Genomic DNA, 23,988 nt, shown 5'->3' on the forward strand with positions numbered 1-23,988 from the left:
CAACACATGGCTGCTCCAACATGCCAGTAGAGAGAGGTGAACCTGTGGTTGTTGAGTTGGCTTTGCTGCGTGCAACAGATTGTCCACTTCGAGAAAGGCGCTCATTAGTATCTCCAACCGTAGTTATCTTTCCTGGTTCTCACAGAGAGAGAGAGAGAGAGAGAGAGAGGGTGTGCAGTTTGCTTTCTCAGGGGCCAGTTGAGAGTGGTGCAGAACATCAGCAGTTTTTCAGTCTCTTTGCTTTTACTGGCTGGATACTGAGCTTTTGGTCCAAGTAACCGAACGTGAAGATCAGGGCAGGTGCATCAGACGGGCAGGGCAGGTGGGTGCATTAGACCTGTGGGTATTTCCAGGGCAGGTGACTTCTGGGCGTGCGTCTATTAGAATTGCGGAGCATGCTCAGGACAGGGCAGGGTAGGTAGGCAAGATGTTCCTGCTTGTGCACTTGAGCGTGGCAGCCTTCCTTTAATTTGCAAGTGCTATTAGACTAATGTCTGGCCCATTGTTCTTGCAGCGTGGAGGGGGAAGTGTGAGTGTGGGCACGTGTGCTGCACCTTATCATATATTTGAGGGCGGCTTAGAGGTACCGTGAGTGTAACAAACCCTCTTTGTCAATCCTTCTTGGTCGGCAACACCTTACACACACTGTCCAGGTACAGCTTACAGGCTCCTTATACACATGCCATCTAGGCCCTTCCAGGAGCCTTGCACGCACCCTCTAGGTCCTTCTAAGCTAGGCATAGCATCTCACATGTGCCATCCGCAGTAGCTACCATCTGTGTATTCAAAGATGTCTTGTAGCTCAATCGAAGGAGCTAAATCGATCCTTGCCTAGTGTTTCCATTGGGAAAGAGCATGCATGATAGCAAGTAATTCCTTCTCATAAACTTGCAAATTCTTTTTAGCACCATGGAGAGCATGACTTTTATAGGCTACTACACGACCATCTTGCATTAATACAGCCCCAATGCTATTACCACATGCATCACATTGCATTACAAAAGACTTACGTGAGATCTGGTAATATAAGCATTGGATCTGAATATATTTTTCCTTCAGCTTTTTAGATACTAAAATTTCCATTGTTTGTCTAAATAAAACACCTTTCTTTTGCAAAGCATGCAATAGAGAAGCAATTTCAACAAAGTGCCAAGCGTACTTATATAGGAAGAACATAGGCCCAAAAAGTTGTTAACTTCATGTGGATCTCCCAAGTGTGTCCATGATTGTATTACCTCAATTTCCATGTGTACCCCATCAACTGATACAATATGCCCAAGAAAGTGAATTTCGTACAAAAAGAAGTCGGTTTTCTTGTGATCATTAACTGATGTTTACACAACTCATTTATCACTATGTCCAAGTGTTTTGCATGCATCTTCTCATTCTTTGAATATACTATCATGTCATCAGAGAATGTACCTACAAATGCTATATCGCCTAAAGATTCTTACAATCATCCGATTGAATGTGGTAGGAGCATTAGCAAGTCTAAACGGCGAGGTAAGAAACTTCAAAAGCCCAAAAGATGTCTTGAATACGGTCTTTGACACATCTATTGGCCTTATATGAATTTGATGATACCCACTTTTTAAAGCAATACGGCTAAAAGTGGTTGATCCTTGCAATCTATCCATAATATTATCAATCTCGGGAATGAAAACACATCTATTGGCCTTGTACGAATCTATTGATACCCACTTTTTAAAGCAATATGGCTAAAAATGGTTGGCCCCTGCAATTTATTCATAATATCATCAATCTTGGGAATCAAATACATCTATTAGCCGTATACGAATTAGATGATATCCACTTTTTAAAGCAATACGGCTAAACATGGTTGGCCCTTGCAATCTATCCATAATATCATCAATCTTGGGAATCAAAAACCGATTCTTGATTGCGATCTTATTCAAAGTATGTAGTCAATGCACATATACCATGAGCCATCCTTCTTTTGAACCAAAAGCACTGGTGAACAATAAGGAGATGAGCTGGGTTGAATTAGTTCCTTTTCCAACAACTCATTAGCTTGGTTCATAATCTCCTGTTGGTTGGTTGCTTTTGGCAATCAAATCTTTACCATGATCTTCTAGTCTTTCAAGTAGTAGCCACCCCAAAAATGATTAAGAAAAGCAAATTAGCATAGATTTTTAGAAATGAAATGCTATCCTTGTCCAACTTGGACACATTTCCAATATTTTCATTATTGTCTTTATCCTTAGTAGATGAATTTCTATTACTTTGAAATGATAGAAGCTTATACGGTAGGGACATATTTCTCTTTCAATTTTATATCTAGGGTGTGGGCCTTGCCCTTATATTGAATAATGACTTTGTCACAGGAGGCGATTGCTGCATGCACACGATGGCACCAAGGATACCAAGAAATATATCACAACCCTCAAGTGGTGCAATGAAGGATTCTTTGGTGTTCATATAACTCTGTACATGCAAGTGAAGCTTGTTGGGAATAAAGGCTCACCGTGCCTTTACGGTGTTCGGGTGTGAACGCACCCTTACACTCTTGTACTTATATATTATCTAAATCTAAAGTGGTACACCCGTCATTGTACCAAATACTGATTGTGTCGTGCACCCACTCCTTCAACTCACTCTTTCTTTTTGCACTCAATGTGCATTGTACTTTATCTCGATCCTAGCAAGTGCTTACAAAGTGGTATCAAAGCGGGGAGTTGACGAGTTGGTTAGTTGTCACAGGCGAGCAGCTGACGGGTTGCGCGAGCAGACAGGCAACAGGTCGACACACTGGTCAGACGGAAGGGAAGCGTCATAGGCGACAAGTTGACACACAACGCACAGGTCAGATGGAAGGCAGGAGTCACAGGTGATAGGTTGACATGTAGCGCGTAGGTCAGACGGAAGGCATGAGCCACGGGCTGGTTAGGCAGGCGACACAAGTGCAGGTCCGGCACGTCCTGATCAATGCCAAGATAGGCTCGTTTTTTTTTCTCTTTTTTTCCTTTAATGTCTGCAAATTTTCCCTTCTCCCCTTTGTTGGGCATTCATATATACTAGCAAAGTGTGCAATTTTGACCCATAAATTTGGGGCTTTTCCCGGATTTGGGGACTTCAATGCTGGACAAGACAATCTAACTTAGAAATTGCACAATTGGTACACATTTGCCCGATAAATTTTAGGCCTTTTCACATTTTAGTGAAATTTCTTCAATTTCATTGAAATTTGTGTACACCGGTCCCAAGAAAACTGGGGCTTTGCAAAATTCCTTCAATTTGTGCAACAACTATCTGGTATATGCACTTGGGTACATGTATTGATGCAATCTGGACGGATTTCCTTTTGAAAATTTGGGGCTTTTGACCAAAATTGTCAAATTTGTGCCCAAAAATGCTTTTGGAGCAGAAGTTGTAGTTAAATTTTGGGGATTTCACATGTAATTGGTGCCTTGGCCTCTAAATATGTCGGTAATTGCTTGAGGAATGCAGCAACAGACACTCTAATTCTGAAAATCTATTTGCAGATCTGAAATTTCTGCAATCTCTGGTTTTTCACTGCTGGTTGGTACTTCCAGTGTATTGTGGTTACTTGTCTAACATTTGGGCTTGCATTTGCTGACTTTTGAGTTAATTTAGTACTGCAAATTATGGCTGGAAACAGTGACATCAACAATCTTTTGTACATCAAGAAGCTTGAGAGTGCACATAATTTTGCTGTATGGCAAAAACAATGCTACAATGTCTTGGTGTAGAAGAAACAGGTGAAGCCCATCAAAACAAAGGGAATAAAACCAGCAGACATGGAACAAGACAAGTGGGATGACTTGGATGAGCTTGCACGCTCTACCATTGAGCTCTCAATGTCAGACAACTTGCTCTTTAACATTGAGAAGCTGAATTCAGCATATGCAATGTGGCAAAGGCTTGGAGAATTGTATGCTTAGAAAAGTGCAGCCAGCAAGGTTTATTGAGTGAAAAAGTTAATGGACTTTCGCATGAAAGAAGATACAACAATGTTTGTACATTTGAACAAGGTCAACTCAATTTTCAGTCAGCTGATTGCTTTGGATTTCCATATTGATGATGAGTTCAAGGCTACTTTCTTGCTATGAAGTTTGTGTGAAAGTTGGGACACTTTCAGGATAGCTTTGAGTAACTTGAATGCTTAGCTGTTATATTCTGATGTGAAGAGTACTTTGGTAGTAACAACGGTCTTCATGCAAATTTTTTTGATTCCTTTAGGTAGCCTATAACAATGCTTTCAATTTGCTCATGAAGGGGGACAGGATGATAAGAAGTAATGGGCAACAATGCATCCCAAAATTTTTTATCCAAATTTTTGCATTATGATGTATCCAACTTATTCCTAGCAGTCATAACATCTAGTTCAAATGTGCTCGTCAACCGATTAGAAGCAACATTTGCTTAAATTGTACCCATGTTGACGGTGCTCTGCCTTGCATTAGAAATGTGGACCACCATTGCAATGCATTTCCCTTCAAAAAGGTGGTTGCCTTTCAAAAGGTTGCATCCCAAGTGCTGCATCACATTGTTGAATGGAAGTTGAGGCTTTTAATCTATTTTGCGCACCACTAAAGGTCTCAAACTTCACCCCTTTACCATCCTCATCATAGTCTTTTGTTGCCCCTTTTGGAGTCAAGTCATCATAAAGTGGTAGTTGCAACTTGCAAGAAGGGTGCATTTGCTATATTGCATTATAACTGTTAGCAGAGTATTTGTCAGTTCATGTGTGAGTCTGAGCTTGATCTGGGCTGGGCATTTTTATTAGGTATTTTAGGTATTTTTCTGGTGTGGCATTTTATGCCAGTGGAGCATTTTATGCACCAGTCGGCCAGCATTAATGCTGTCCGACCAGCATTATTGCTCCCCACTTTTTCAGTCTATATATCCTCAGTGGCTCCTCCTCAGTCATTATCATCACCTTCACCATCTGCAGACTCTGTGGAGAGAGGAGCTAGTGCCAGTGCCCACGCAGCCAGTGACTCAGTGTTGTATGCGACTGTCTCGTGTTCAGATATATGGATTCCATTTCCCGTGCATACATCTGAGTTCTCATCTGTATCGTGTTCTTTCTTTTCTCTTTTTGTCTTGTGTTTCAGCAGTTTATTTCAGCACATGTTTATGCTTCCACCGCTGCTCCACTTCTGACATGGTATCAGTTTTCAGGATTTGTGTTTCTGCTGTGTTTTCTTGCTGAATTCAGGACTGTTTTGTACCCCTGCTGATCAGACGACTGCTGTCGCAGCCAGGCGACCTGTTTTGGGGCTGTTTTCAGCCTGCGTTTTTTGCAGTTTTGCCATTGCCTGCTGCCTACGCACCCTCTGCTGCCTGCGTTTTTCCTCTGCAGCTGCTGGCGACAGTTTTCTACCTGTTTTTTTCCAGTTTACAGCCTGTGTTTTGCTGATTCAGCGTCTCTCGTGGCTGGGTGACTGTTAATTTAGGCCGTTTTTGCTGTTTTTGGCAGTTTTTGACTGATTTTTAAACTTTCTGCAGCAGATTTTGTCTTCTATTGATCAGATTTTGGGTTATATTGCATGTGAACTCTCATTTTTTATAGTCTGTGCTTGTGTTTTGGCTGTGTTTCCTCTCTCAATTCCATCTCTTCTCTACTTCTCTTCTTATCCTCTCCATATGGCTCCTCCGTGCACTTCCACTGCTGATAAGTTACATGGACCTGATTATCTCACATGGAGTGCTGTCATGAAAGCTTGGTTTGTGCAGAAGCGGCTATGGTACATCGTCTGTGGAGCTATTGCTCGACCTTTCCGTCCTTTTCCTCTTCCTGAAGACTTTGATCAGGACAACCATGAGACATCCTTGAGATTATAGGGGCGGCTTCCGGCACATTATGGAGGTGAGGCTTATGTAGCTTCAGCGAGGGGTGATAGAAAGAAGAAGACGAAGGCCCAGTGTTACCATTGTGGCAAGAAGGGACATTTGCGGAAGGACTGCAAGAAGTTAGCGGCTTCCAGGAAGGAGCAGCAGAAGACGAAGCGGGATGCTGACTCTACCGATGAGTCCTCTCCTTCATTAGACTCCGACTCCGATCCTCCGACCAAGGTGAAGTCCAAGGCGCGGAAGGGATCCTCTTCTTCGGATCGCGGGAAGGGCTTGGTGGCCCCTTCCTCGGCCGCTTTCTAGTGGTGGTGATGAGGTCATCCCTCACGACTCTCTTGTGCCAGAGAGGGAGTGTGAGCGGGTGTTCAGATGGGGCAGCCGCGCCTCATCTATACTTTTATACAGGTGTAGAGGTTCCCGAGAGGGACGTCCCTGACGCATCGACTTCAGTCTGGTGGAATCAAATCCTGGAGCTGGGATTGACATCGAGGTTCATGCTGAGCTGGTTATCTGATAGAGAGCGGGAGGCTTTCGTCTGGAGCTCACATGAGGGGACACTTTGGCGGTCTGGCCGAAGGCGGGGAATCCATGGTCACCTATGTTCAGAGGCATTTTTGACAGGATGGTCTTGTATGCTACTGCGAGACATTGGTGATGGACACAGAGACATGCTATGATCTTCTCTATTTTCAGGTGTTTGGTACGATCGACATCGACATCAGGGTCTCTCCGAGGCACCTTGGTGGTGGCTTGATCACCCACTGCTTGGGTATCCATGGTTCTACTTGGTGGTTCTATGTTGTATAGTTTCTGATCCCTTTTCATTGTACTATTGTATTGTATCAGATTACTCATGATCTGAGAGAGGGTGTTAGCAGAGTATTTGTCAGTTCATGTGTGAGTCTGAGCTTGATCTGGGCTGGGCATTTTTATTAGGTATTTTAGGTATTTTTCTGGTGTGGCATTTTATGCTAGTGGAGCATTTTATGCACCAGTCGGCCAGCATTAATGCTGTCCGACCAGCATTATTGCTCCCCACTTTTTCAGTCTATATATCCTCAGTGGCTCCTCCTCAGTCATTATCATCACCTTCACCATCTGCAGACTCTGTGGAGAGAGGAGCTAGTGCCAGTGCCCACGCAGCCAGTGACTCACTATTGTATGCGACTGTCTCGTGTTCAGATATATGGATTCCATTTCCCGTGCATACATCTGAGTTCTCATCTGTATCGTGTTCTTTCTTTTCTCTTTTTGTCTTGTGTTTCAGCAGTTTATTTCAGCACATGTTTATGCTTCCACCGCTGCTCCACTTCTGACAATAACAAGCACCATATGAAGCACTTCCATAACCAACATTCATTCCTTGAGCCCTATATCCACCAAGGGGATGCAGATGTATTACTATACATGCTACTTTGTGCCCTAGGCATCATGCCCATACTACCATATGTGGGCCGCTAGCCATACTGGGATACATCAGGCCTTGCATTCCATGCATTGGTTGCTACACAACATAAGGATTTGTATCATATTTTCCATATGGAGTCCTTGACTAGCCATAACATGGAATATCATATCACCGCTAAAGTGTTAGCGGTCATGTTTGTCATGCATAGTCATCTCTTGCCTATGATCCTCAATTTGAGTCAGATAGGGACATTAGGAGCTTTGACATGTGTGTTGTGTGCTTTGACGGAGCAAGTAGCTCATTCTAGAGTATGCATTTCTTCTTTTAGTTAGTTGAGGAGTGTTTGCCAATCAATTTCCAATCATTTTGTTGCTCTTACCACATTGCGAGTGTTCCAAACTGCTACGTCAGCATTATTGTTGCCACATCAGCATTCTCGGCATTATTAGCTGCTGTCGATCGATTTGATTATTTGGCATTCTTTGATGTTGGTTGGTTAGATTTGGGGGGTTTATGCTATTTATAGCTCCCCTCACTAGTTGGCAAATCGTCTTCTCCTCCCCTTTTGGTAGGTGCTCTATTGGTTGCTGTAGTCTCCTTCGTCTCCGGTGTGGCCAACACATTGGATATTCTCTATCTCTGTCACCGCCTCTGCCACCATTGGTGCTGCTATCATCATTTCAGCTTGATTCGATGCCCTCACTAATTCCTTAGGCTGTGTTCAGGGATCGATCAGTCCACTCCTTTGTATTCAACATTATCTCTCTCTCTCTCTCTCTCTCTCTCTCTCTCTCTCTGTGAGACGTGAAGACTCTTCTTCACCAGGCTAAATGAGCACGGCCGATGTCGTCCATGCTTTGACACGACCTTAGTCCTGACGCCAAGATGCTCCTTCACTAGGCTAAATGAGAGAAGGCATGACGGCGCGTGACGGCTCTCTCTCTCTCTCTCACGCGACGGATGCTGGCGTGATGGACGCTGGACGTGATGGATCTTTGACGGCTTGCTGGCGTGGTGGATGTTGACGTGATGGCTCTCTGACGTGACGAATGCTGGCATGACTGTTCTCTGACGGTCGCTTGCGTGATGGCTCTCTCCGACTGCTGGGGCTACATTCATTGGTCACGGTGAGCAGTTGTGGCGTGAGGGACCTAGCATAAGGTGATGTGCAGATCTGGAGACCAGCTACAACCCATAGTCTGCACCACACTTTTGTACATGGCTAAATCAGATCTGGTTCCCCTTTCCTTTCCTTTTCTTTTCTATCGATGGAACAACACTACACATGGTTCAACCCTAGTATAGCCCCATTGTATAGTTATTTTCAGTATTGTTTCATAGGCCACCCACTTACTTGTAATGCTATCTTTACCTTACTGATGAGATGACATTAGACATGGATGTAATCTGGATTTTGTCTCATAGGCCACATTGGCCTTATGTAGATGTTAATATATCTTTCCTTTCCTTTCCTTTTCCTCTCTCTCTCTCTCTCTCTCTCTCTCTCTCTCTCTCTCTCTCTCTCCCCCCCCCCCCCCCGCCCCACCCAAAAAAAAACCCCCCCCACGGTGCTCGTAGTTCTCTTCTGTTGCGCACTCTCACACAAAGTACCTTGGGTGCCCCATATTTGCATGCTGATGTAAATGAGGGTTTACGTGAATCCCTGAATTCTCGACCTCCAGTGGCTGAAATGGCTGAGATTTGTTGAGAGATCTTAAGAGATGGTTGGAGGATGGGAGAGAATGTTGAAGAGAGAGAAAAATCAAATTTCCATTGCGAAAGGTGGCTCGAATTTGTTGCTGCCCCATTGAGACAACCCTTGCAGCTGTTACCTACAGCCAAGGATCTTGTAAATATTGTCACCCCGGTTGGAATGTGGTTGCTTGCTTGAGCAAGGCCTCCTCTGGCTCTCACCTGCTGTCTTGGCTGCAATGATTGCTCAGATTCACCTCCTGATGGCTGGCAATAGCTGCTACAGCCTTTGCTCCTATTGGTTGACTTTTAGAATGACTATTTTCTTTCATAGCCTCCAACCAGCCTTTCTTTACTTGGATGGGAAAGTTTTGCCAAGTGGCAGCTTCTAATTGCATGTTTCAGCAATTTTCAGCCAAATTAATTAATTTCTAGAATTTTAATTCTGAAAATTATTTTAGATATTATTTGGTGCTTAAAAAATTAACTATACTAGCCAACAATTAGATTGGGTAGGCCAATTTATCATCTAAGAAATCTTAGGCATTTATTAGTCCATTGGACTAGCATTAGTTATTTAATTAATGCCTAGTTTCTAATGTCACTATTGACAAGTACTAGGTGATGTCACTAGACATCACTAGACATCACTAGACATTACCCAATACTTGTCAAGTATAACTTATTACAACTTTTGTCTTTGGCACCCATTGACTTCCTAGGATCCTTGTGTTAGAACTTATCAATTCTGAGTAGTGCCAATGTAATTCGTGTACTGTGGACACTTTAGCAAGTGTCACTTTAATGTGTGTGTACCTAGTGTCTTCACATTTGAAAGTAGTGACACTAGAAACTAGAGATAGTTAGCTGAACTCTAGTTAGTTGGTGGAGGGTTGGCTAGATTAACCCTTGACCTACCTTAGGTTGTACCTTCACTCTATCTTTTCAGTTGAGCAAGTACACTTTACTTTCTTGCTTCAGCTCACTCACTATCATTGTCTCGTTTCTCTCTTCTTCATAGTCGATTTTGAATTTCTCACCTTCGGTATTAGAGGAGACTCCGTGCGGGTTATTAGCCATTGTCGTGCCAGCTGTAAATAGGTGTAACAACCTGAATATAATAAGTAATGAGTCAGTGGCTATGTGAGAGTCATAATGACCACCGACATGCTAATTGTAGATGTGTGGACCCATCTAACCAGGCGGTCCATCATCAATGTCCGCATGTGTTGAGCTTGTCATCTCAACATTCACCACATCTCTAGGAACTACGAAAGACTTGACCTCGACTTGCTTGATGAACCCCTTGCTGTCAAGGTTCGTTCCTTATCGTGCACTTGGGAAGAATATGAGTTTATAACCAAGCCCCAAAGGCTTGCATCAACCATTGAGATTGAGGAACTTACTCGCCTCGCTGACTCTAACTTCTCGTTCCTATGAAAATGGGGTAACCTACGTCTCCAATGGGAGAAACAGGGTTACCAAATAATGACTAATGCTGAGTAGCAACATGCCATCAAAACGATTGAGTATGACTTGACTTACGTAGCACCAACCTCGTTTAGGGTCTTGGCCACTAGTCGATCCAAACACCTAGACGGCCAAGTCTTGGCCCATCCTTACATTGATCGTATTCTTATGGAAGAAGAGCTACATGTGGCTAGCCGCATTAACTCGGGTGACTTCCTAACTGATGTCCTGACTTACATTACCCAAGTATGCATTAGCCCTTGTAATCTCTATCGTCATTCCCAATTAGAATACAACCCTGATTTCTTTAATTGGATGATGCCCAAGTAAATAGCACCCTACGGTGCTCAAATGTCTTCCCTCTCCCATATCCAATCCTAGGAAGGACTCTTCTCCTTCCCAAGGGGGGAGGGGGTAAATGTGAAGAAATGTGAAATCAAGGAAAAGTGTTGTAAGATCTTGGAAATGAATAGAACTGCTCAAGGGGAAATTCTTTTTGTTGCTTAAAGCATGTTCTTCTTGCCATAAAAGCATGATCAATTCCTGTTTATTTTCCAACAAGAAAATATCTCAAGAATACTAATGGTGAACTTGATATATGATATAAACAAACGCTAAAGTTTGAGCTGTTGTATACACAATTGCTAGCTATGTCCATTTAGCATCTCTAGCCTGAACCATCGGCTGCTCGTGCTTGCACAACAAGGTGCGCCATGTTTGCTTGTAGGTCACGCTAGTAGTGCTAGCGCTACCTGCTTAGTGGAGTTGTGTGCTGTGCCAAAATAGCATGACCTCCTACTCTGTGTTGCTTCCATCTACGTCAACAGTGCCGCTTGTATAGGCATCCATGCCCACACAGCTCAATTGTTGTTTGTTGTGTTTCTACCGCCTCCACCTTGTCGCGTTGCCACTGCCTGCACCCTCTCACGTTGTCGTTGCTAGTTTCTTGGTTGCCATCGCCGCCTGCACTTCCTCTACACCACCGTGCTCGTTGTCCCCTACCATGAGGTCACAACTCTTCTGAGTGTCGTCTCTAATAGCCAGTTCGGCCGCCTGCTTAGTCTGCAACCTTTGCCACTAGTTCAACTCCGCTCACCGAAGGTATCAAGCTCTGTGTGCGTATCTTGAGATATTCATAAATTGGGGGTTTTTGCTCAATTACTCTCCCAACATGCGAATCGACATTTGATAACCTAACTTTGCACATTTTCTACCCGATTTGCGCAAGAATTAGGGATTTTTGACGTAGAGGCTCTAGTACATATCACAAGGTAGATTAAAGTTGTTCACTATTGGTACACATCTTGAGGTGAAATTTTTGCAGAAATTCGAGTTGTAAGGTATAAATTTCTTCAATTTCTTTGAAATTTCAGGAAGAAAATTAGGGCTTTTTCTCGACATGCACTGCAAGGTAGAGGGGCACAACAACATTTAATTGTTGTTACAGTTAGATTAAGTAGAATTTTTTGGAAAGTTTAGTAAATTTCGGTGAGGATGTACTTAAGCATATATTTGTAGCAGGCAATGAGTCTAGGATATCCTATCCTTGCAGAGAGTTGGCCAATGTGAACATGGATGAGGGTGATAGCATGATAGATAACCTTACAAACATATAATATTTGTGTGAGTAACTGCTCAATGTTGATGACAATATTTGTGTGAGCAATTGCTCAATGTTGATGAGGTCATTTAGGATGTTGAATTGGTAAACATTACACTGAACTCTCTTCGTGAGTCACATATTGGTTTCCACACTCTTTTTTGATGTTGTCTTTGGGGAGGGGGAGCAACATGTTAGCAGATATTAGTCAGCTCATGGTGTGAGTCTGTGTGCAGAGGCTGGGCATTTTATGTAGCATTTTATGCAGTATTTTATGGCACATTTTTGTGGCCATTTATGATGTATTTTTAGCATTTATTGCTGGCCGACCTGCATTTTATGCTCCCCACTTTTGTGGCTATTTATAGGGCTCCTCCTCCACAGTCTGTGGTGCTTCAGCCATCAGTGGAGATCCTTCTGGGAGAGAGGAGCCAGTGCTGAGGAGCCCACGCAGCCAGTGACTCACCGTTGTATGCTGCTGTCTCGTGTTCGATATGGATTCCATTTCCCGAGCATACATCTGAGTTCTCATCTGTCTACTGTGTTCATTCTTTCTTCTGTCTTGTGTTTCAGCATTTATTTCAGCATATTCTTTTCGCTTCCATTGCTGCACCACTTCTGACACAACAGCCCCTCGCATTGTGGAGTTGGAACTTGGAAGGTCTCTTCTTGCAAGAGGAATAGACTCAGAAGAATGTTGCTTGATTTCCAAGTTCAAAGGCAAAGGAAAAGTAAGGAAAAATGCAAGAAATCAGCAAAAAGGTGATGCTAGATAGCCATCAAACAAGGTTGTTCAGTTACATGTGGGAACATCAACAGTTATGATGTATGTGGCATTGGGACAATCACTATTACTGTTGCAGATGGTTTCGGTTTCATGCTTCTAGATGTTTTGTTTGTGCTTGGCATTACAAAGAACTTGTTGTCTATCTTTGCTTTTAATAAGCATGGCTTTTAGGTCATCTTTGAGAATGATAAATGCATTGTCACAGAGAGAGAGAGATGGATTATGCCCTTAGTTTGTTCGGCACCCTATGATAGACAGTCTCATGATACTTTGATAGTCACTACTCTTTTGTCCACTATGTAGAATGCAGAGCCATGGCATGCCGGGTATGGGTATATGAGTTTTGGGAGTTTGATGACACCTTTAGATGTATCATATGGTAGATGCATTGCCTCTAGTGGAGACTCCACCTCCTAATCCATAAGAGGGATGTATTTTGGGCAAGATGCATAGGTTTGCCTTCAAAAAGGAGAATGCAGTGCTGTTTATGATCCCATGAGGACATGTCCACTTGGTCATCTTTACGTTGTTACATTTATTGATGACTACTCATGGTATATATGGATGTATGGGTTGAAGGTAAAATTTGATATATTCATGCATTTTAAACATCTTATTGCAAAGCTTGATGCTAAAATTGGCTTAAAAGTGTAGATATTTCGCACGGATAGATGGGGGGAATACTTGTCTCATGCTTTTGAGACATATTTGCTTGATCATGGCATTATGCATCAAGCTACTATTAGAATGACTGCTTAGGAAAATGGTGTTGTTGAAAGGAAGAATAGGACTCTTATGGAGATGATTCGATATATGCTCAAAAGCAAGGGGTTGCCTTATAAATTTTGGCTAGAAGGCCTTTAGTGTGCATCGTGCTAATCATGTGTTAAATCGTGCACCCACTAAGGCTTTGAAGATAATTACATCGTTCGAAGCTTGGCATGGCAAGAAACCCAAAGTTGACTAATTACGGGTGTTTGGTTGCATAGCCGATGCACATGTTTCGAAAGAGCTCCATGGGAAGCTCGATGACAAGGTTGCAAAATGGATTTTCATTGCCTACAGTTCGAAGAGCAAGGGCCATCATTTGTATGATCCATACACGAAGAAAGTTTTTGTCAATAGGAATGCAATATTTGTAGAAAGCAGTGCATTTTCACATTATCAGTTTCAAATGCTAGCCATCCATGACATTGGTGATTTCTTTGAGGGCCTTTTGCCACTTTCTTTGAAGTCCCTGCTTGGTGTAAATGGCAAGATTGACTTAATACAGCAAGCTGTTGGTGCACCATATCCTCCCGAAGTACAGAGTATTGATGATGGTTTGCCACATGTAGTGGAAGTTGCAGTATAGCATGAAAGGGCTGTTGTAAATGCAGCCAAAACAGTCCTAAGATGGCTGTTGCAAACTCTCCAGGAGAGCACAGCTAGATGTGGATTCTCCACTGATGTTTTGGGTCATCTGTGCAATGCCATTCAAGGTGCATCTATCATCAGAACTGTCATGTCTAGTCATCCTCACAGTTGTGGCTTGATGTTGTTGCATTCCGCTCTGACTAGATGCAATTCGAATGCAACCTGTACATGTTTTTGTGGTGTGGCCTTTTTGCCCTCGTTGGCTAGATTGGCCCATTGAGGTTCTAGGGTCTCTGGTTGTCTTTCTTTGGGTATGGGCTTGTGGTTGCTGTTTCGCAAGTTAGATTCTATGCTTGTGCCGAGCCATTACTATACTAGGATCTCATTTGGAGGACCTGTTGTGGCGTGTGTTTTCTCTCCAGCCTACTTGGGGGAGTTTCAGCAAAAAGATTTGCTGTTGTACGCATTCGATCCTTGAACCTATCATCAAATTCTTCAGCCCCTAGCTGGTTATCAACCTCTTTATGCATTGGAGTGCCAACATTTGGGTCATTTCCCACATTTTCAGCTTTCTGTCCATGCTGAGAACCATGCCTAACATCGATCAATGCATTTCCCCCTTCACCATGTGATTGACCAAGGAGTGATGCATTCTCTTCACTTGATCCCATATCACCATGTGAAGGCATGCTTGCTGGAATTCACTGCTGAGAGCAACTTCAATGCTAATGCAATAGTCCCATGCTGCAATAAAGAGCCACAGGCACACGAATTCAAAGGATTTGATGGTGTCCCGGCAATGGAACCATAAAACTAGACTTCCTTTTGTGGATGGGTGGTAATTCCCTCATTACAACCTAGTTGCAGCGGCAACATTTATTACAAAACTGAGAAATGCAAATTAACTCACAATCTTGGACAATGGGCATCCAGTTGGCTCCAAAGTTGGCACTCCTTTTGGTATTTTTTTAACTTAATTGGAGAAGAAGTTGATGTACAATGTGATTTTTTCAATTCCTTTCGGTATTCCAACTCCCCTTGTCCAAAATGATCAGCAAGTCTTCAATTTGATTTGCTCCTTGATTCAGGCAGTCAATTGGCTTTCACCTTCTTTGATGGAGATGGAAAATGCCCCAAATTCATTGATTTGTTGATCCCTCCACTTGAATTTGACTGGAAATAGCTTCAACCCTGTTGAATCCAAGTCTTGCAGCTTCCAATTTCCGGCACACTTCTCGAGGCTGCCGTGTCGGAGCGGTTTTTGTCGAAAGGTCGAATCTATCAGGGATTAGAGGTAGAAGGAAATAGAGATAGGAGACGGAAGAGAAGATAAAGAATACACAAGAGGTAAACACAATAATGACAAAGCACAATGAATCAAATCAATACGTATTGACAGAACCTGAAATCCTTTGTCTGGCACTACTCAGAAGCACTCTCCAAGCATTAGATCTCCTGGAGCTCCCTTGTAGAACAAAAACGTGGATCAGAAATAACAGCTCCTTCTATGCTGCTCGGAACCCAAATCTGATGACTCTGTTGGCTCCGGAAGGGGGGTAAAACGTCAAGATGCTTGGTCACAGATCTCCTAGATCAGTCCTTCCTCTTTCGATTCAAATTGCAGTTTTCAGCTTGTCAACAGCGATCGCAACGCGTGCAATTTCGTCCATCTATCTCATAGATGAATACATTTGACATGTCGTATATGTTTTCACAAAGTGAGCAACATCCTTATACATACCTTGCCACCAATATCTTTCTTTGATCTTTGCAAAAGTATCCCAAACACCTCTATGACCAGTCCACAAGCTTTCATGAAATTCTTGCATAACATTTACTTGTGAAGCTCTATCACCCAAAACTCGCAATGTCATACCCTGTTTCTTTTTAGCATGTTTCCATAAGTATCCATCTTTTAAGAAAAACCCATAGGCTTTCCTCTTAATCTTCCTCATTTGACCATTCATCTCTCTTTGTTAATGTACTGAGGTGTTGACCAATTCTCAGCCACTCTCCTGTATATTTGTCTTCCAGAAACACTTCTACACAAGATGCAAAACATCTAAAGTGTGTTCTCTTTGTTGTCCAAGCTTCTGTTAATGCTGTAGTGACACCTTGCATTGCTAAATTCACTCTTGCAACATCATTTTCAGCCACAAGAAAGTCATCTTCTTCCTCCTCATCCATCATCCCATCTTCATTCTCATAGCGTGCTCGAGATAACATGTCTACCACTGGGTTATCTCTTTTTGCAATATGCTGAAATTCAGGGTTCAAAGATTTAATGTATGCAATCCACCAGAGCATAGCAATGTCCGGGGTAACACAACTAGTAATCATACCCAATACCAGCAAACAATCGGTCTCAATGACTACATGAGCACCCATAAAATACTCCTTACCACATTTAAGGGCTGTCACAATGCCCCATAATTCTCTTTTAACCTATGGATACCTTCTCTGTCGTTCAGTCAATACTTTAGCACCAAAGTGTATTGCATATCTTTGCCCTTCCTCATCATCTTGCCCAATTGCCCATCCAATCCCGATTGGGCTTGTATCAATAGTAATAATAATAGGCTTTTCATGTGAATAATCAGCCTTTCTCAATGTAGGAGCAGATTTTAAGAGTTGCTTTAATTTCTTCATTGCTTTCTGATACTTTCTTTCCCAATGAAATCTTTGACCATTCCTTAGAAGTTGATATAGAGCATCGGCTACATGTGCAAAGTGAGGAATCCATATCAAATAGAACACACATGCTCCTAAGAATCTACACACCTCTGATACATTCGTGCATACATCTTGCATTCTATCAATTCCATCTATTTTTGCTGGGGATGGTCTTCGCCCATAGGCCCCAGACATATACCCAATAATCAAAACCTCTTCAACTCCAAAGACAGACTTTTGTCCAGAAAGAGTTCAATGCACCTCTTCTAGATGCGTCAAAATCCTCTCACAATCCACAATATGGTCTACAACAAACTGTCTACATCCATGAGCATCCATCTGTTCATTCTTTTCATCCTCTGCACACCCTTTGATTGGAACATCATCCAAGAAGGGCATTGTCAATTGTGGTATAAAATCCCTGAGTATCCTATTCATAGCATTTGTCATATGTGCCACTGAGTTTGTTGCACCCTATGGGAGAGTATACATCCGTATTAACCCCAAGGGAGTCTTCATGGTTGCGATATCCTTGCTTTCAATTGCAAGCTGAAACTGATCATACCCCGAGTAAAGATCACCCAAAAAATAGATCGCTCTGCCTACAAAAGTCTTTGCAAATTCATCAACCACAGGACCTACACCCACATTTCTTATGGTCACTTTATTGACCGGTTGCATGTCTTGAATAAATCTCAAAGCCCCATTCTTTTTGGGCAGTAAACCAACAATTTGAGTACAGGGCTGATGAGGGCTCCAAGATCTTCATGTGAATCTTTTCATTTAGCAAATCCATCAGCTTTGGCAAGTAAGCTTTAGGCACTGGAATAGGCCTCAAGTTCCCGAGTAAAGATCACCCAAAGAATAGATTGCTCTGCCTGCAAAAGCCTTTGTAAATTCATTAAGCATAGGATTTGCACCCATATTTCTTATGGTCACTTTATTGACCGGTTGTATGTCTTGAATAAATCTCAAAGCCCCATTCGTTTTGGGCGCAGTAAACCAACAATTTGAGTACGGGGCTGAAGAGGGCTCCAAGATCTTTATGGGAATCTTTTCATTTAGCAAATCCATCAGCTTTGGCAAGTAAGCTTTAGGCACTGGAATAGGCCTCAAGTTCCATGGTACATGTGGCACAGTAAATATGACCATAGGAGAGAGAACATTTGGATCCACACAACCTATTTCACTTCGCTGAAATGCAAATGCCTTTCCATGCCTAGCCAAATCCGCATAAAAGAGTGTCTCGCAACAGGCAAAAGAAATCCTTCTGCACCAACTTTCCATTCCTGTAATGTTTTAGATGTAAACTGATGACCTATATCTTTAGGATCTCGTAAGCTTGGCTGCCTTGACACTTTTTCATACAAACCCTTACTCTCTGGTGGAAGTGGCAAAGCAATTGGTTTCACCTTTCTGTCAACTGTCTTATACTTTGTCTCCACAAGTGCTTTAGCCCATTGTAATCCTTCCTGCTGAGCAAACAATGCTATAACATTATACATGTCCAAAGAACATACTGAGAACACTCTGTTGTCAGCCTCATTTTTTGCATGTATAGTTGCTGAAATTTCAGCTATAGTGTCATTAATATTCAGCCCATAAAAGATGCCTGAAATGCCTTCATTTTCAGCTAACAATCCTAATGCTCTCAGTTCCTTAGTAGCTTGTTTCATAGATATGTGCTCAGCCTTGCACATAGCTTCCATAGGCTTAAACTAACATGAACTGTTTGCTGTAAACTGAGAATAACCAATAGTAAATACGTGCTTCATTCCATCAAGAGGCGAGTACATCCTCTGAACAACACTACTGTAGCTCCGCATTACAGCAGTGCTTAATGAAAATCCAAGTCTTTGAATTCCCTTGCATTTGGAGCCAAAGGAGACTCTCGAAGGGTATCCCGATTTCTAGGATGATTAACACAAACAATAAGAAATTGGACTGCTTTCCTCCCATCCTTGCTTCTAACTCTTGCATAAGTAGAACCATCATCAAGCACCTTTGTTTCCATGCGCACTCCTGTAATATAGGGTTGTCCTAAAATCACTGCATATGAGGAATTATCTTGCACAAAGAAGTGTTGTACTTCTTGTACATTACTAATTGTTACTTTTACATTAGGACATGCAGCATAGAACTCTCCCGAAGAATTATTGGTAGCCCTCATACGCCAACCATGATCAGTGTCTACAGGCCATGCACCATTTTTGTACAATCCACGCTTAATGACATTTATCTCAAACCCATGGTTAAGTAAAGCAACACAAGAAGTTTCACGTTCTCCTATTTTCACTACCGTTTCAGTGGTAGCTCTAGCCCAATGATTTCTTATGTAGTGACTTCGAGGAATATATCCTAGAGTCTCTTCTCCATATTGTTACATTGCCTTACTCCACCATGCATATTGCTACAAGACAATGCATTTTCAGCCACTTTCTTCTCTTTTCCACATGCTGTCTATTGATTAGTAGCATCCTGCATAGATAATCCGGTACTTACTTCATGCTCATATTCCGCCCGAATACCCAACAAACTAGTTTCCTCTTTAAATTGCAGCAATTCACTAGTGCTATCACTAAGAAACTGACGCTTCCTCTTAATTTTGTCAATGATCTCATTATGAAATTCTTGCTTGGCAATGCGAAGCACGTCTCCCAAGGTGAATTCCACCCGATTGTTTAAGATCCGTTCTTCAAGAACCTTCTTAAGATCTGTGGCTGTCTCAATATCAGATTGCAACTTAGATCCTAGCTGCTTGCTCTTCTTTTTGCCCTCTTGTTTGTTATCTTGTTTTTGCTCTTGTTTGACCTCTTCCATAACATGCTCGGGAGGTGGCTGATTTGAAGCTTTAGGCTGATCCACACTTCTTGTCATTCTTTTAGATGTCGGTTCATTATCTTCTTCTCTTTTCCGTTTTTCTTCCACAAGTACATCTGTGTTTTGTACCTTTGCTAAATATGCATACACTGAATATGCATCTACTGGGGATTCCTAACCAGTTATGCCATGAATGTCTTGCCTTGCATGAGATATTTCACTATCAGTGACCTTTCTCTTTTTAGTTGCATGTAAAGCATGCGTCCATATTTCAGGCTTTGGACCACCAACCATCACTTGGCCATGCATTCTATCCAATTGTAGACCAAAAGTAGAAGCATGTATCGCCGCATAAGTATTTCGAACTACCAAGTCTTTCAACAACTTCTGCATACCTCCCTTTCCGAAATTCAAAGCAAGAGGCAATCCCGTTTCTTGTGCATGGATCTTGCCATCTTTCCAAAAGATGAGCTATCATACCAAGGCCTTCTGATAGGCAGCACAATTCTTTCTCTCATGCTGCAAACTATCACACCACATACATCTTTTTCCTGGCTTAGGGGCTGCTGCCCGTCCCCTTTCCTCTTGTCATTTTTCATCCAATTTCGCAACCTTCAATTGAAGATCCTGTATGCCTTTGACCAATTTATCTAAGACATCTTCCCTAACAGAGAGAACAATAGCAGGTACAACCATAGGGTTAGCCACAAAAGTGGGTGGCTTACTGGATACATCAACTGTCTTGCCCGTAACAGTGGACAAGCTAGAGCTATGCAATCTTTCTCTTCTTCTATGTTTCTTCACAAGTGCAGTAACAACTTCCTTGACATGTCTTTACTCTGTTTTAAGGCTTGTCTCTGTAGTCTGATTCTCCAGCAAATCATCAAGTTTCTCTTGAAGCTCAAGATCAGTTGCCTGTAGATCACATTGACTCACACTAGTACTAATGACTCAGATCACATTGACTCTCTTGATGAATAAGAAAGTCGGATGATGATGGATTCTAGAGTTTTTCACACCGTGTCCGCATAGTGGCACGACAGCGGCTAAACCCCAATTTCTGCTCTGTAGATTAGGTTTTATAGCAAGGAAACCTGAAATTTTTAAGCCTCAAGTGATCTCAATGTTGTAATCTTAGGAGCAAAGTTCTAGAAGGGCTGGGAGATGAGAGAGAATGCGAAGGAGAAAGAAAATTCAGACTTTTTTCCTGAAGAACTGAAAAAAATCAATCATTTACTGTTGCTGCCTTGTCTCAATAGCCTATAGAGGCTGTTGCCTGCTGCAGATTGGTCTTTTACTGCCCCTGGCTGCCTCAGAAGGTCCTCCAATGGCTAGAGATTGAACTAACAGCATATTCTCTCTCTCTCTTGCGGGTTGAATGTACTAAAATACCTCTCTAGCCTCTAAAGACGTTTTTTAGTTTTGCATGAGCATTTTTGACAAGCAGTAGCCTTTGCAAATGGTTTTTCTAGCATTATCTATAATTAAATATCAAATTTTAATCTTTAAATACTGAAAATTTATCTAATAATTATTTCGGTGCCCAAAAAAATAATTTGACTGGCCAATATTTAAATTGGCTAGGTAACTTCCATTGCTGAGTGCCTTTGCATCATCTTTGACCATCAAATTGGCATTAGGTACCATTAAACGTTGCTTCTCTAGTGTCACCAACTGACACTTATGGCCAAATGAATAACCTAGGCCAATAACTGGCATGAGATTCCACTAAGTACTTGTGCACACAACTTATAGCAACTTTTGCCTTTGAGATCCCATGATTTTCTTGAGTGCCAGGCTCGTAAATTTACTCTAAATCCAGCTACACCTCACATGTGGAACATTTACTTAACCATGTGATTAAAAATTAATCCATATGTTAAGTGAGGTTTCAAAAATACATGTCCTTATGACATCAACCCTTGACCTAACTTAGGCTGTATCTTCACTCTATCTTTTCAGTTCAGCAAGTACAATCTACTCTTGCTTCAACTCACTCACTGTCAATGTCTCGTTTCTCTCTCCTCCATAGCTGATTTTGAATTTCTTACATCTTGGCCCATCATTGTGAAATAACTAACTTGCATATTACATGTGCAACGATATTTGCACAGTTGATTAACAACTTAATAAATGCTAAGTAAAGAATTAAAATTTCATGTCCCTGTGACAATAGTGATACTTTGAATAGTCATTGCTGCTAGCAGCTTTGCATTTTCCTTCCCTTTTTTTCCATGTCTTGGAAGGTGATTGATGAGAAGCTACTAGAGTGGGGGGTTTCTTTGACTTAGGGAGGTAGGCAAGTTAATGGGATCCACCCATTGAGTGACTGTTGTTACTTGTAGCTAAATTGTTGTCAAAATTCTTTTCATACCTCTAGATGTCCTCTAGAGAATACAAAGGGTTGCGCAATGCCTCATTTTTGTATTTCAACAGAAACTCAAAAGAGATAGCGCATGTAGAGCAATACTTATGGGTCATCTAAGGCCTTTGTTTCGAGAAGATGATCCTTGAACTCTTGGAAACATATATCTAAATACTTTTTCTGATGTCTAGTTTGAACAAATTATGGAAATTTTCAATCCAATCGTTGGTTATAGAGTGCTTATGAAAAAGGATTGAAAATTCACCCATGTTTCAAGCTTGGGGCATAGCCCCACCTACCAAGCGTATGCCTTTCCTTGTAGCATGATTTGGATTTGTTTGTTGTGTTGAGCAAAATAGATCATCCATTTGGCCAAGCATGAATTGATGTTTGTCTTGTCACATTTCTTCTTTCCCCCTTGAAGGGATTAGGTTGGAGTTGAAGAGGCAATACCCTTATGGTTGCGGGGAAAATTGGAAAGTGGGGAGTGTGCAACTCATCATATTGCTAGTGCATTTCCTTCAATTGGGCTTGCAAAGCTGCGATGAGGGATGAATCGCATATGATACCAGGGAAGAGTGATTATTTTATTATTGAGTATGAGAGACTAAGTGTTTGAGAGAGAAGATAGGACAGATTATTGATTGGTCGAATAGGAGAGTGATCTGATAGCAGTTTGCATTTAATGGAGAGTTGGGCCTTTTAGAAAAAAGGTTCAAGGGGCTTGCTTGAGGGGGTTAGAGTAAGGTTATAACCTTAAAATTTTTTAGGCAAAGGTGGAAAATCAATTGGTTAGATGACCTTAATATCATGTTGTTTCACAGCATGTGGGAAATTGCAATCAAATGGGTTTATTAACACACATCCACCAGCAACCATCATGCAGTCCGCCCCCTAGCCACCTCACCTCATACCATTAGGTGACGAAGGGCTGACCACTGCCCTGCTGTAAACTACCTCCAATAGTGTGTTGGTTATGTCTCTCTCTTTCCATGATCACATTTCTTTCACACGGTGTTTTCTCTCTCCTTGATAGAAAAGTTTTCTCTTTGCTCAAGACACTTTCTCTTTCTCCCCGACAAAAATGTCCCTTTATCACTTTGACACCGCAATCATCCATCACACAACATCAATTTTATATGACATTAACGTTAATCTACACATTAATATTAATATAACCATCAAATGTTAAGATGATACTAACATTAAATGCCAGGTTAACAATCATATTAATAAAAATGTTAACATTAATGTTAATGTTAAGAACAAATTTCTGATGCCAATTGAAGCAACAAGATCTCAGCTATTGGTGATGGTTTGCCACGGCCTTGGAGTGGCACCTCTCTAGGCCCCAATCGTCCATACCACCAATGAACTTGCACATAAGCATCACCTCAACACAATCCCAAACACGAGTACTAGAAAAGAAACATCCCTTGTCATGCCTACCTTTTACAACATGTGCCCCTTGGAAATGTCCTCACTAGTAGCATCCCATGCCATCCTATACAAGATGAAAGCATACCTATCAGCTGTGGACCATGACAATCTTGTGAGTGAATGGTGGTGTTGTGCATGCCATTGAATCTTGCGCTAGATGCTAGGTTGACACTCTAATACCAACGAAACGTCCCCCTAGGATCCAACTTGCACATGAGACACGACAAACCGTACCGATGAAGAACACAAAAGGAATGGATATCAAACTCACCTCCTAGCCATAGAGCCAAATGGGCTCACTCTTGAGCATGGGAGTTAGCAACAAATAGGGTCAGACGATCATGTTGCAAGAGCTGCGTACCGTACGACCAGCCCACACTATCCAAGGGTGTGGACCTGTCGGCCTATAGACCGAGAGTCCAAGAGTGGTGATCACACACAATGATGTGCACAATGGGGCCTTGAGTCCTATGAATAGGACTCAGCTGCCCTAACCCTGAAGTGGCTCTCGTGCATTGCACTAGAGGCACTTTATGACC

At 42.0% G+C, this 23,988-nt stretch overlaps 1 protein-coding gene across 3 annotated transcripts in view; it reads left to right on the forward strand.

Annotated features, from left to right (window-relative positions):
- The window catches only part of FTSH12 (FTSH protease 12), a 140,375-nt gene that overhangs the window by 30,479 nt on the left and 85,908 nt on the right, over positions 1 to 23,988 (forward strand). The gene's annotated exons all lie outside the window — the stretch shown is intronic.

Source organism: Lygodium microphyllum, chromosome 17, assembly GCF_053477565.2.
Source record: "Lygodium microphyllum isolate KBCC chromosome 17, Lygodium_microphyllum_v1.1.10, whole genome shotgun sequence".
Lineage (NCBI taxonomy): Eukaryota > Viridiplantae > Streptophyta > Polypodiopsida > Schizaeales > Lygodiaceae > Lygodium > Lygodium microphyllum.